General features: G+C 35.5%; 1 protein-coding gene across 4 annotated transcripts in view; it reads left to right on the forward strand.

The window, feature by feature from the left end:
- Positions 1-15103, forward strand: part of Con (leucine rich repeat protein connectin) — a 292778-nt gene that overhangs the window by 154098 nt on the left and 123577 nt on the right. For 2 of the 4 annotated variants that reach the window (XM_073074022.1, XM_073074029.1), the window contains exon 1: positions 6259-6292. The exons of the other annotated variants lie outside the window; for them this stretch is intronic. The gene's annotated coding sequence lies outside the window, so the exon portion shown is untranslated. Of the gene's footprint in view, positions 1-6258; positions 6293-15103 lie in introns of those variants that run through there. 4 annotated transcript variants of the gene reach the window in all.

Consider the following 15103-nt stretch of genomic DNA (forward strand, 5'->3'; position numbering starts at 1 on the left):
CAGACCGGTATGGTGATCGCTCCGCCACACGGGTCATCAAATTCTTATTTCTTTCATGAAACTGATCACGAATATAGTGGCCAACTGCACATCAAGTAAACTATTCACTTAACTGTTTCTTTTATAGGTACTAAGTAAGTTATTTATTTACGCAGAAAAAATAAAAATAATATGCAAATTATAGATGTAATTTCTGAACCTTCGCAACGGAAATGTTCTATCTACCTTAGCCCTTAAATTAAACTGTATATTACGCATTTGCCGAATTTGCTTCAATATTAACGCACCCAATACGTCATAACAAGGATTGCTCTGTTTTCGTATCAGCCCCTACTAAGTATCTGATCCAATCACGTTGAGATGAATTCCCGGAAATATTCCCGATACGGTCATTAATCAATCTACACTGATATCTTTATTGTTCATCTTTGTTTATTCATAAACAAGGTCTAAAAATGTCAGCCCAATAAATCAAAGTTGGGGGCCGCGAATAAAATTTTATCATCCCTTACACCCAGTTTCAATTTCTTTAACAACTTGTTTACTCAGAGATAAATTTTAAGGGTTCTTGAAATGTTAATTGCGAGGTCCAAGGGGTGAGAGACAAACTGTTATAATAATTAAGAAGAAATTTATCTTTTTTATATAATATAGGAGTAGCAGACGAGCATGCAGTCCACCTGATGCTATGTGTATATGTAATCAACCTCATATAGGATTAGATTTTTCTACCTCAGACCACAGATGCGCCGCTACCTCTGAGGACTAAGCCGGAACGCCTCAGAAAAGTATGTCTCCCTTACCACACCTTTCAAACCAGAACACAGCAGCGCTTGGCACTAATGTTAATAGGCAGAAATAGGGATGGAGGTGGTGCCGCTGGAGTCGACCCACAAAGGGTTCTACCACTTTCAAAATCTGTTAAGAGATTAAATATAGGGCTATAGAGCGGCCATTGTCATACAAAATCTTTCGTCCTGCTTCACACTAACAACACTTCGGATTAATTTACGCTTGATGTACATCATTTTTAAAACGACTTATTACTAATGAGTAATAACTCATTAATGACACATTGCTTCGTGTCCGGTCTATTCCCGCAAATATTTTATTTTTTTATTTTATTATTTATTTATTTACTCACAAACACATATCATTACAGATCCTTCCCAAAGCGATAGTGTGGTTCCTTAATTTTTAACAAAATAGCACAATACATACAGTGTCATTTTTGTAAATATAAGGTTAGGTTTGTAAATATAAATATAAGGTTATGAACAATAACCATTTAAATAGATTTCATTAGCTACGTTTGTTATGCTATAAAGATAAAGTTTTATGCATTTGTGTATGCAAACATGCGAATGCTTAAATGTATACGAGTATTATTAACTTAATGAATCTTGATAATTCATAGTAACAGTAGCTATTAAATGTAAAACCAGACCCATATTTAAAATGTAATTTCTATGCAATACTTACATGCATTACGTCACTAACATAATGCCTATTTCTCACTAAGTAAATGCTAAAGCTAATCGCTAGCTCCTAACACTTAGATCGTGTTTAATCTATTGCATAGCTCGATCAATCACGCGGGCGAAGTGCGGACGTCGTCACTCGAGTGAGCTTAGCTGCTTAGTGCGTGTCTGCTGGCTAAGTAGGCCGACGAATTACTTCTTCAAGGAGATTTAGTACTCCTCTAAATAAATATACTTCACCTTAAATGGTAAGTACTATTTACGCAAACACAAAGTCTGAAGTACAAAAATACCAGTTATAATAAATCGATCTGAGTGCTGCAAAAGTCTTAATGTCAGTCTGTTACTCAAAGGGTTCTGTGTTTAATAGCCGGTTGAGATCTCAGGGATTTTTGTTTCCGTTTTTTGAAAAGAAATCAATTTTGTGAGACACTATAGCAACCACGGTGTGCCGTGGACATGTACTATGGGACATACCCACGTCATTCCTATGCCGTATTTACTGTGATTGCAATAAGGGATAAGTTATTTGACTAATTATGACATGTTATTAACTATACAAGATTCGTAACAACGATTGCGATACTACTATCTGATGTGTTGGTTCCTTATAACTTGTTAAATTTTAAAATTACCCGCTAGCGTCTAACACTTATATCGAGTCTAATCTATTGCACGGCTCGATCAATCACGCGGGCGAAGTGCGGACGTCGTCACTCGAGCGAGCTTAGCTGCTTAGTGCGTGTCTGCTGGCTAAGTAGGCTGACGAATTACTTCTTCAAGGAGATTTAGTACTGCTCTAGATAGATATAAGGTACTAACAGTTTGTAGAATTTTGTATTACAGTTACATTTTGAAGTACGCAAAACAGTAGACATAATAATGCGTACTGCAAAAGTATCCATGTTAGTCTATAACAATCAGATGTGCTTGAGTTTAACATCCGGAAAGTTTAAAAAAAAATGAGATCTCAAACGTTTATGAAGTTTAGCGTGATGGATTACGGCTTAGATCCCTTTCATTGTGTGTAGAGCCCCAGCAAAATAGTTTATGGTTTCACGACGAAGAATTGCTAAGAAACACTACAGAAATGTTCAAAAAACATAACAGTTGCTATAATCGTTTTATAATGATCGATCAATCAGGTGGACGGGGTGCAAACGTCGTCAATCGAACAACGTTTCCCGATTAGAACACGATTACCCAACAACTACTAAGCTTTAACAAATCGTTTCTTTGATTTAGTATTTTATTGAAACATCAATTAAACCTAGATGTCATACATGTAGTTCAGGCACAGATAATATAATATCAAAAATAAACCGCTTGATACAAGCACGGCTGCACACTAGGTCATATTCCTTGTGTCATGGGTACTATGAACACGTAGACAAATTCACAAATACCCAGACCCTGAAACAGAAATCTAAATTCGTCATTGAGATATCTGTCTGGCCGGGGATGGAACCCAGGACTCTCTGCGCGTCAGACCGTCGTTTGGAGTGTCCAGAGGCTCAGGTCTCAAGGGTCTCAGGAGGTCTCAAAATATTTTCTTTTGCCTTTAGAATAATATCATTAATTTGTAATTTATATTGAATGTCATAACTACGCTTGTAAGATTCAGTTGAAAGCTAAAATAATTTGTGTTATCTTAAGCAAAAAAAAATATTGTCATTAACGTTAGTAAATTTATTAGTGCAACGGAAATATGATATCCGCGTTCTATAAAAGCTTGACCATTAACGAGGTCGACACAACAAGTCCACCAGTCCCTGGATAATTTGATTTCACTTGCTTTACATGTTTCGTAAACTAAACGAAACTAATTGAGTCCTCGGGGTATTGGACACAAATTGGAAACTTTCTACACATATACGTCATGTAAAATACTTCTAGCAATTTGAGCGCACTTTTTCATCAGATCGATGGTCGAAATCTGTTTACGTTGCTGAGTATTAATAGTTTAAATTTGACAACAGGAGTAGTAGAATTTGAAGTAGAGAAAATAGGTCGTTTTATAATAATAAAAGAAAAAAATGCAAGTAATCCTCCCAATATTAAGTGACCATTACCGCAAACGATGTGGCTCTGGTCTAAAGCAGCTCCAGCTGTTATGTTTATCATTGCAGATAAAAAATATGTCTATATGAAATTACTTTCGCCGCTTCTTCTCTATAACAAAACACCTTGCGAAGTGGTGGTAGACGGCAAAACATTCAATAAGAGTTCTGTAACAAATCTATTTTGAATAAAATATTTTTTATTTGATTTAATTTATCATGTAGTAGTTAGTATTTTAAATTCCCTCATAACTGGATATGGTAGTGCTACCATTGAAACAAAATAAAATACCGACTTTATTTATTCAACAAATACAAATGTACAAGCCGATGTTCCGTTGAACTCTACTATTTCCATTTTTTCCCAAACTGTGACTAGCTTCGGGCATTATGAATCGGTATTATGAATTGAAATATATTTTTTGTTTTGTTATAAGTTAGATCTGGTACAATTTGCTTGTTGAAATAATTGATCACTTGAAAATATTTCTTCTCAATAATATTTATTTGGGTTGGAACATTCTATTGTCGTATCATTTCATACTGTCGTTCCCAAGATCATTACATCACACCTAAATCTTGCTTAACACGTGTCAGTAAAACCAGAACTCCGCTCGAATTTGGTTTCGCGTTGATGCCAAAATTCTGATTAAATCCCGTCGCTTCTGGAGTAATCCGAAAACAATTCGTACAATGAAAGCGCGGATTAAACACAGATGTTAAGGCATCTCCCTTAAAGCGTTCCACTTGACGAATTGCTCTAGTCGAGATTAAGACAACAGCCTCTTTATGTTAAAAGGCGAAACAAATTTCTGTAAATGCTAAAATGGGTACAGATGAATTCTTGTCACTTTAGGATCCCTTTTCGAAATTTGTAGCAAACTAAATATTTTTTATTAATTTTATTTTAGCTTCTTATTTTTTTCCTTTCTTATTACAAATATTTGTAGGGAACCATAATATAAGAATTTAGATTAATTTTATTAATATCTAAAAATATAGGCTATCGCATCTAGTGTGGAAATACCGTTAGTGTTTCCTTTCTACTTAGGGTTCTGTATCCCTAATCGGAATATAGGATAAAATAAGCACATTTGTTTATTTTCGCAGAACTTTATCAGAGGAACTTAGAGTAATAAACGAAGATAAATTAACATTTTAATCCTATTTTTTCTTACCTATTTTTTTGCCTGTACCGATTCACACAAGCATTCTTTAAACCATCATTTTTATTTTCATACGTCTGTATATTTGATACGAATATTTAACAAAATTTAACTAAGCCCAAAAATCATAAGAAAACTTTACTGCTCCCATTATTTCCGGATGAAACCCAGCTGTTGAAAGCACCCTTAGGGCGTCCCACTTGACGGATTGCTCGAGTCGAGATTAAGACAACAGCCTCTTCGCGTTAAAAGGCGTTGCTCCATATTCACTGTAATTAACGACCGTATTTTAACGTATGACTAATTCAAAAACACGTTTAAACCTTCCAACAATGAGTTAATATAGCGTTTCCAACAATTAGTAATATAGCATTATTATGCTTGAGAGAGAATAATGAGAATTCATCATCATCAACCCATTACAGTCCCACTGCACGGGCACGGGACTCCTCTCAGAATGAGAAGGATTACGCCATAATCCACCGCGCTAGCCAAGTGGGTATTGGTAGACTTCACATACTATTAAGATTTTTTTTTATAAATCTCTTAGGTGTGCAGGTTTCCTCACGATGTTTTCCTTCATCGTTTAAGCAAGTGATAATTAATTTCTAACAATGAGAATTGGTTTTAATATATTAATAAAAAAGAAGTATAGACACAATGTGTTTCACCTGTGTTTCACAGGAAAACTTTTAATTTAGTTACTTTATTATGATGCTAGACATAAGTATTTAAGTAGATACAAGTATTTTTTTTTTGTTATTTTATAAACATCGGTATTTTGTTGCCTTTGTCTAAAACCTTGCTTGTCTTTCCTTTCATTATTCTTAAATTATCTTACTCATTACTCTTTAATACATAATGCGAAGTACTCTGGACTAGAAGAAAGGATTTTAATAAGGAGTTGGATTTGAATAAAACGCATCTTTAAAATGCGTCCTTGTTCTACTTGATAGATTACTCTATTCACGGTTAAGACAACAGTCTTCGTCTAAAGACGTTGTTCCATATTCGGAGTAATTAAGGACTGTGCTTATTATGAATTCTTACTATTATGCTCGTGATGCTAATAGTTTTAGACTGACATTTAGTTAATTAATTGCACATTTATTTTTACTTATGCTTCAAAAGGTGAATTTTAACTGCGGTTGTGTTGTATTTTGAAGGATATAGTAAGGCGTGATAGCCTAGTGGTTAAGAAACTCGGGAAATTAATTACTTGCTTAATGGTGAAGGAAAAAATCGTGAAGAAACCTGCATACATAAGAGCTTTATAAAAAAAATGTCAAATGTATGTGAAATCTACCAATACGCACTTTGACAGCGCGTCCAGCGGTGGACTACGGCCTAATCCTTCTCATTATTAGAGGAGACCCGTGCTCAGCAGTGGGACAGTATTGGGTTGATGATATAGTAAGGCGTATTTCCTATGAAATACTTCGATTTGAATCTCAAGGTTAGAAACGTACTGACTTACTGTAGATATAAATCAAATGGTGTATGTATACTTGGTGTCTTGAAGAGTTTAAATTTTCTTTTTTTCTTTTCAGATTTTACCAAGGAATACTAAAGCAGAAAATAAATTGTAAGTTATAACTATATTATTTTGGTGGTAGATTATAATGCAGACGTAATCAATATATCGCTTCGATAACAAAAAAAATACCAATAGTAAGTACAGTAGTTACTGTACCGCCTCTCTTTACCGCCGTTTCTTTGGCTTGGCTAGTGCCGGCAGAAAATTGTTTATAACTTATTCTTGGTTAGCAGAGGCCATTCAAACCGTTGTCCGCATCTCACCTAACAAATGAGACCACGACGGTAATTTACACTCTGCGACCCGACTTCAATTCCCGGCGAGTGCGGAATAAACTTTTACCATGGTTGCCAATAACGCTAATTGAGATTTTAGTACGCTCCGGAATATTCCTGCTTCATAATTCCCCATTCAACATTCCCAGGATTCATTTCACTGGTGTTTTGTTCACAATTTAGTGGAGTAGCGAATTGTTTGAAGAACTGTTATTTACTCTGGCGAGAACTGTTTCATAATGTTAAACCGGGGTTATGGTGGTTTGAATGCGAATACGATTTTAGATTCATTATCGTAATAGCCGCTATCAATAGATTAGTGGTTTAGAGGTCGAACGCAGTCGACTGTGATGGAGTGTGATAAGGAATTAATTGTACATACCTATGGACATAATAATTTTAAATAGAATTAAAATTATCGTAATTTAAAAGTATTTGTCTCTTTATTAGCCAAGAGAAAATATTATACCTAGTAGATAAGGAATTTGAAATAGAATTTAGAAATTAAATTTTCTTGTTTAAGTAAATATTCTCAAAATAATAACTATAATTATAAACAAAATATTTTAAACGAACATGCCGTCCACTTGATGCCTACTGGCAACTGCCGCCTACGAAAATTTGTAATAAGTCCCAAAATAAGATCAGTCTTATCTGAGGTTTGCCATAGATGAATTGCCACCCTTGAGGACTAAGCTGGAACGCCTCGGATAAAAATGTCTCCTTTACCACGCCCTGCAACAAATAAGTGTAACTGTGATGGATCCGAAGTCGAACTACAAAGAGATCTGAGATTCGATAATGTTTTTTTTATAATATAAGAGTAGCAGACGAGCATGCAGTCCACCTAATGGTAAGTGGCTACTGCCACCCATGGACATCTGTAATCAACCCCAGATGGGATTAGAAATTCCTACCTGAGGTCGGCCGCAGATGCGCCGCTACCCCTGAGGACGAAGCTGGAACTTATCGGAAAAGTATGTCTCCCTTACCATACCCTTCAAAACGGAACACAGCAGCGCCTAACACTGCTATTATTAGGCAGAAATAGATGTGGCGGTGGTGCCGCCGGAGTCGAACCACAAAGGGTGCTACCACCTTCGAAATCGAATCGACCTTATTAGCGAAGACTCGAAAAATTTATAAATCAATCGGCTCATAATTTAATTCATTTACAAGAAAACCGCAATTGAAGAGACTTACATATGGAACACTCAAACCGAACCGGCAACAAAACTTTGTTTACTCATAAATTTTTTGTTGTACCATAAATCAGATTTTTAGATCAGCAATAACTCTTCGTGGGAGAAATATTGCGGCGTCCGCTTGTTTGTTTCGTGTTTTTAAATATCATTTTTTATTGTACCGAACGATAATAACTTTTGCAATTCGGAAATGTTTTGTTTGTACTGTAGGTATAATGTTTCACTTAGGTTTTCTTTTATATATTCATTTTTTTTGTAGAGAATAGAACTTAAATTTGTTTCGGCTTTGTTATAAATTCTCATCTCTGGGCACGGGCCCCTCAATACCTACTTAACCCACTTGACTCCGTTCAGAAACGCGCGATCCGAATCGTCACCGACCCCAGGACCTCCGATCGGTTAGAACCTTTAAGCTTGCGGAGGGACATAGGTTCCCTCTGCGTGTTCTACCGGCTTTACAATGGTGAGTGTTCCGAGGAACTGTTTGACCTGGTGCCTACGTCACCATTTCTCCATCGCAACACTCGCCGAAGGATGAAGTTCCATCCACACCAACTGGACTCGTGACGGTCCTCCACGGTTCGGTTTGCACGGAAGTTCTTGCCACGGACGTGTAAGATGTGGAATGAACTTCCTCCCGAGGTATTCCCGGAACGCTTCAAAAAGGTGTAAAAAGTGCTCTCCTCCAAAGCCGCCGATGCATTGGTGACTCCTCTGGTGTTGCAAATGCCCATAGGCGACGGTAACTGCTTTCCATCAGGTAGCCCGTCTGCCTCATCGCTTAGGTATAATTATATATAAAAAAATATTAGTTGGCGCAATTTGCTTTAAAGATTAAGGCGAATCAGGTGAGTCCTTGGTAGTCTAGGTTGTGATTGCAGGTTTGTTCCCAAATTATTCCACAAAATAGGTGCACATTTCAGCTCATTTTTCAATGCCCATTGGTGAAGTAAGGTTTAGTGTTAGTGAAGTGTAGTTAGTGTTAGGTTCGTAGTTTCATATTTAACCGCATAAGGTCTTTGAGAAGCCTTCACGATTGCTAAAAATTACTGATTGGAATTTATAGGTCATTTATCCAACTTCTGTTTGCGCCATCCAACCATCCATCCATCCATCCATCCATCCATCCATCCATACATCCATTCATTCATCAGCCTTTAATAGTCCACTCGAAACATAGCGCTCTCCATAGCTCGCTGAGCGACTTTGAGTCTTCCTATGTGGCTCACATTGAAAGACCACGTCTGATTGCGCGCAAAGTTGCTTTTATAAGTCAGTCACAATCTGCAAAAGGTTTAATATTGAATAATGTAACTACAGTTTCCTTTGTCATTTATATTGAAATATTTTTGAAACAATACGTTTCCTTTCATTGTAATAATTTAAAATTCTATGAAAAAATATCCGTTTTTCACATTCATTCACTAACCGACGTCATTGTTCATTCTGATTCGAAAATTAAACAATGGCAAAACCTTTTTAATTTAATTTCATCGTAACTATTTCTAATTCTGGAATTCTGTCTTTATTCATTTGCTAACCCAGATGATCGTATTCTAGCTAAAGCTAAAAATGGCATATTCCAGCGTGGCATATAAAATGACGGCATAAATGCAGGAACTGGGCCGCGCTGCCGCTCGACACACGGCATCTTCCTGCATCCGGCAGACGCGCTTCTTTGACATAGGGTTACGTAATGTTAAATGTCTTGTTCACTTGCCTGACATTTTGTAGTCATGTATTTTTGACTTTGGAGATAGACTTATAGAACGATTTTTTGGAACTAAGTACGTATTATACTTTCTAACAAAGTATAATACGTACTTAAAAGGGCGTTCTGAGGATTCATTACTAAGGCTATATCTCGTTAAAGTTCATAATTATATGAGTCTACTGAGGCCAACCAACATAGTTATAAAACATTAAGGCACGCTGTTTCGCGTCAAACGAAAAATTTGCGCGGTAATTTCCGTTTTGGACTTATGAAATAATTTAGTATTATGAAGACAAATTCCAGCTATAAATAATTAACGTAAAAACGCGACGTGCTGTATTTTTTATGTGAGATAAGACAGTTAATTTTTAATATTTAAAAGATTTTAAATAATCCTATCATATTCATTACTCTCCCGCGGTTAAGAATCTGCATCAGCAGACTTGGGCTTAGCGATAAGCGCGAGCGGCGCGACTTTTGGCCGCTCTTCATAGATGCTGCACCGCTGTTGCCTGTCGCTCAACCCCATGGCATGCGTCATAGATTTATATAAATTTGTTCCTTGTCGCTCATTATAATATTCAATCAACCCATTGTTTCACGCACCAAGGATCGGTTTTTGACAATTTATTTCTACTAGAAATGGTCAATTTAAAAGTCTTTAATGGTCAATTTATCAAGTTAGATAGTTTATTAATAATGGGTGTAAGTTTGTTGTCCAGCTTTTAGCTGTCGCTTGTTGTGACGAATTCATAGCTAAACGGCCAGACAAACAAGATCCACTAGACTAATAGATAGTTAAGATTTTAGAAATCACTCGGCAACTCTAAAGCATCAAAGTCTAAAAGAAGTCACAATTCTCGTATCTAATATGAACACAACATTAGTTTTGCTAAAGCATATAAAAAGCTATTTTGTTTTTACAACCCTACATTTGGAAGTAAAAAGTTAGAACACTTAAATTATGTCATAGAACACTCAACAGCAAACGGGAAGCAATCCAAAGTGAATCTAATTTCATAAGAATAAACATCATATACTTTATAGCCGGTGGCGGTTTACCTTCCCTTTGCATCTTTAAGGCTCCATAACAATGAATTGTCAGACAGCCCATCCCTTTGTTTATGTCAACATAAACCCGCTGATGTTATATGGTTATCAAATTCCGTATGAGAAAATTATGTGTTACTAAAATACCGTCATCATTTTGTTAGTGTGAAGAGTAGTTTGAGACAAAATTCAGAATAAGTTTGCAGACTGGTTTAGGAACGGTGTTAACCGAGTGGATTGAAATTTTGAATCTTGGGGATATAGGTCTGAAATGTGTCGATTTTCTAACGATACCTAACGTTCTGGGGAAAAGATCGAGTTATGTGAGATTTCTACTCACTAAACCCCCTCGTTGGCACTCACTACGTATAAAGAGAAGCCTCGGGATCACAAAAACGAACGCCCCGGTGCTTCCCCAGCGTGGTGCCTTTAGGCCCTCCTCGAAGCAAGTTGCCCCTTGCATTTCTGAACACACGAGCGACTCCTACCAGAATAAATCTGTCATTATTAACTGAAACCAATCGGTCATCTCCTACACTATGCCTGTCGAAGAAGTCTGAATATTTTGACCTACAAAACGTTGTCATCTCTGTGAGAAATTTCCGTTTCAGTCATCCGGTTTGAAGTGCTGCGAAATACTTTGTTGAAGTCTCTGAGATAGAAAAGTATCAGTTTTGGAATACGCCATAAATTCCATACTATAAAATGATAAGGAATATTCCCAAGAATATTATATAGTAGGTAGGGTAAAGAGAGGCACATTTTTGTAGGAGAAATGATTTTGAAAGGCCACTCAAGCTACACAAGTATTCAACTGACCTAAATAAGATCTATCTGAATCAATAAATAATTTAAAACCTGTTACACGATCCAAATTGAATCTTTGAGTACAAACTGACTACATAATAAAACTAAATAATTTAGCCTACACCTATCGATAAATAAAAGTAAGATTTATAAATGGACAAATAGAAATTCGATGAAAATGTTTATAATAACAAATGTACTTAAATAACTAGCCATCTAGATGTCCAGTTTTCATTTTTATGGTTTTCAATCCATAAATTGCTTCAAAAGTTTTATACATAATTTGTATGTATGAGGATTACATTTTTTTGAAATTCTAAATGTAAGTTTTTTAATGCCAGATAGTTTAGTTCGACTAAGATTCGTCTAAATTAGTGTTGGTAGTATATCAGAGCTGCAAGTAGTATTTCCATCAAACCAAGACGCAAAGTAAACAACTGCTTACTATTTATTTACGCCACTACGGCTTCGAGGAAAACACGCTGCTAAAACCTGCGTGTCATAGATAAAAGGGAACGTAACTTTAGCATGTATCCCTTCCCTAATGGAGCAGAGTGGATTTGCTGTAAGCTCTTCCACCTTTTCCTTTCCCAAAAATCACATTTTCAGAATACTTCGTTGAGTGTAAGATCTTTTTATTATGTCACTTTCTATGCTCACAGCCGTGTGATGGTTGCCATGGATGTTTTTTTTTTTTTTTTTTTTTTTTTTTTCAAATCAAATATAATTTATTGTGGAACATGGGTACATGGTACAAACATAGTATTTTGAGTACAACATATTCCCGCCGCAGGTGGGCATACAATAATTGTGCAATAAAATATTAGTAGCAGACAATATAAAATATTAATTACAACAATAGAAATATAATGATTATTATTAGTCATTTGAATTAAATTGTAATGGAAAATAATTTATATTGGATAACAGTGATTATTATATAGATTTGTCATTTAAAAAGTCATTTAATGAGTAATAACACTTGTCAATTAAAAAATTATATAATTTTCGCTTAACTAATTCTATTGCAATAGTGGCACGGATCGTTGCGGGTAACTTATTATATATAATTGGGGCTTTGACAAATATACTTTGTTTATATAAGTGTGTTTTGGATGCTAATATACATAAGTTAGCTGCTCTACGTGCTCGAGTCTTAAACTCAAATAGGTGAATGTTAAGGTACACAAATATACTGCACTCTAATATATAGAGACATGGCATTGTTAGGATTTTAAGATGTTTAAAATAAAGTTTGCATGACTCCCATGGTTTTAAGTTGCACATCGACCTGATACAGCGTTTCTGTGCTTTGAATGCAATATCTTTATCTATCGAATTACCCCAAAATATGATACCATATCTAAGTGTTGAGGCGACACAACCATGATATGCAGTTAGAACGGTTTTTTGAGGTTGATGTTCACGAAGATGTGTTGAAAAACATCTAAAGTTACAGTTACATCTAAAGTTTCTAAGGACAGAAATTTAATGTAATTAATATGCCAGGATAGAGCATCATAAAGGAAATGTCGTCTTTGTCATCCTATTACTACCACGGTCGGGCATGGAGCTGGTTACAGATACCAATTGGCGGCAGTGACCACTAATGATGGACCTCAAGATCGTTACCCACTTCAGTGATATAAAAAGTCCTGTTATAGGACAGGGCGGGGTTTCTGTTTAACAATCCAATAGAGAACCGGTAATAAGTTCCCGTATCAATAAAATATTTAAGCGCGATAGCAAATTTACTAGCAGTTAAAACTGGCGACTTAAAAATTCCTAACTAACTATCGGTCGGTCCAGTCATTTCAATATTCATGACCCGATACTCCGTTGATTGTAAAATCGACTTTAGTGCGACTGTACCGCGTTTGCTTTTCGTCGGTCAACCAACCCATTTGCAGGTGCGAAACATCCAGGTACACTCGGTGACGAAAATGCCCAATTTTACCGCGGGAATTGTTTTGTCAAAAATATTTTTTTTCGCCAGTACACTTGTCGCCGTTGTCACGCCGTGTGAACGTAGCGTGGAAATTGTAAACGAAATTTCGGAGTACGATTTCAATGGAAATGTTTTTACTGCGTCGGTTGAGCGCAGTAACAAGTTGGTTGTTTTTTTAACTTCATCAAGCGGACCATTCTATATAATTTACATCTATATTGATATCTGTATTAATATGCAACGACATCGAGTGATTTAATATTAACGTACACTTCGAAATTTAACTTTATTGTGAATAATGACAAATGGTACGCACGAGTAAATGAATTTGTTGGCTACAATTTATAGGAATCGACTTTATAAAACCTCTCATATGGCAGAAGCAGGTATGGTAGCGTATTTACCACAATATATCAACAACAGTAATACCAACACTTACAAAAAAAACAACGCAACAACAAAAAAATACAAAAACTCTAAAATAAAAAATATACATATTTGTCTTCAATAAAAAAAAGAAATTTTGGTAAAGTTTTCATAAAACGCCTTCAATTCCAAATAGTTTTTGGTCATCAAAGCTTACACCTCTATGATTCCCTAAAACGGAACAAATCCTTCGGGACAGGGTATTCAAAATTGTGTGAATGCTTCGCTGAAAGGGTTGAGATGAAAAGCCATCCGAAGGTACATTTGTTCTAAGGAACTGTATTCAGAAGACGTTTAGAAAGTTTTCTTCAGGTAAGATTGTGGTTTCAGAACCAATGTTGTGCTTTTCGTGATTAACTTCAACCCTTAGGCTAAAAAAACGAAATTGAGGTTTTAATCAAAATAAGTACGGACTTAGTTACACATCGATTTTCATCTGTTTCCGACAAATGGACTTTCAAAATTTTATAGGAATCTAAAAATTTATAATTTCGTTTTCCTTAGAGCTCTTTTTTTAATTTGCAACATAAGAATAATATTTCTTTTCATATCCTGTCTTCGTCATTTCGAAGAACCACAATAACAGTAGTGATGTGCTTACTACGTACAAACCTCGTCACAAAATATGTTAAGTTCGTTATTCTAAACATTTACCTTCATTCTTCCTAATATTAAGCCGCTAAGTTAACAAAAATGTTAAATTCAAATTTAACTTAACATCACAAACATTAGCGCCGGTGCTAGGATCACGTTCGCTCGGCAATATTTTACATTACTCCGAACGTCATTTACACGTGCCTGTTACATATCACTTTTATGTCTTTGTATTTTTTCCTCGACTTTACGTGGGCACGGTTTGTTTACGCCCGTTTAGAGCGGTTGTTAGCAATTCTGGTAACCTGTGTTTAGTATGTTGTTATTTAGTACTTTAGTTCACACTACGAGCTAAATCTAAATAAATTTGTAACGTATCTGTTTAACTGCCAATGTAAAAAAATGAGAAGGACATGTCCAAGAAGTTGGAATTGTATGACTATGTTTTTAAAGTAATATTTGGAATGAACGAAACGTGTACTAATTTGCGGCACAAAACTGAAATGCTATAAAATATAAGTTTAAGAGCATAAGCTTGTTTTATGAAGGGTGCTTTTACAGTAATCTAAAAATCCGTAAAAAGAGTTCATATATTGTAAAAAATAAACCCAACGTATCAATAGTATGACAGGCAATTTTATCAACAAATATGTCAGTTTTATTTTTTTGAAATAAACGTATTGGAAAATAAGAATTAAATATACTTAGCGACTGATTATGTAAATAAGCCCTTTGAAATCACTTCAATTGCATTTACATGTGACATATAGAAAATAGTATACCAATCCAGTTTAAAACCAGACACCAAATCAGATTATTCTAATGTTACCGAGGTACGCG

The sequence above is a fragment of the Epargyreus clarus genome, unplaced genomic scaffold (genome assembly GCF_041222505.1).
Source record: "Epargyreus clarus isolate Ecla_fem2 unplaced genomic scaffold, WU_Ecla_fem_2.2 ptg000001l, whole genome shotgun sequence".
NCBI lineage: Eukaryota > Metazoa > Arthropoda > Insecta > Lepidoptera > Hesperiidae > Epargyreus > Epargyreus clarus.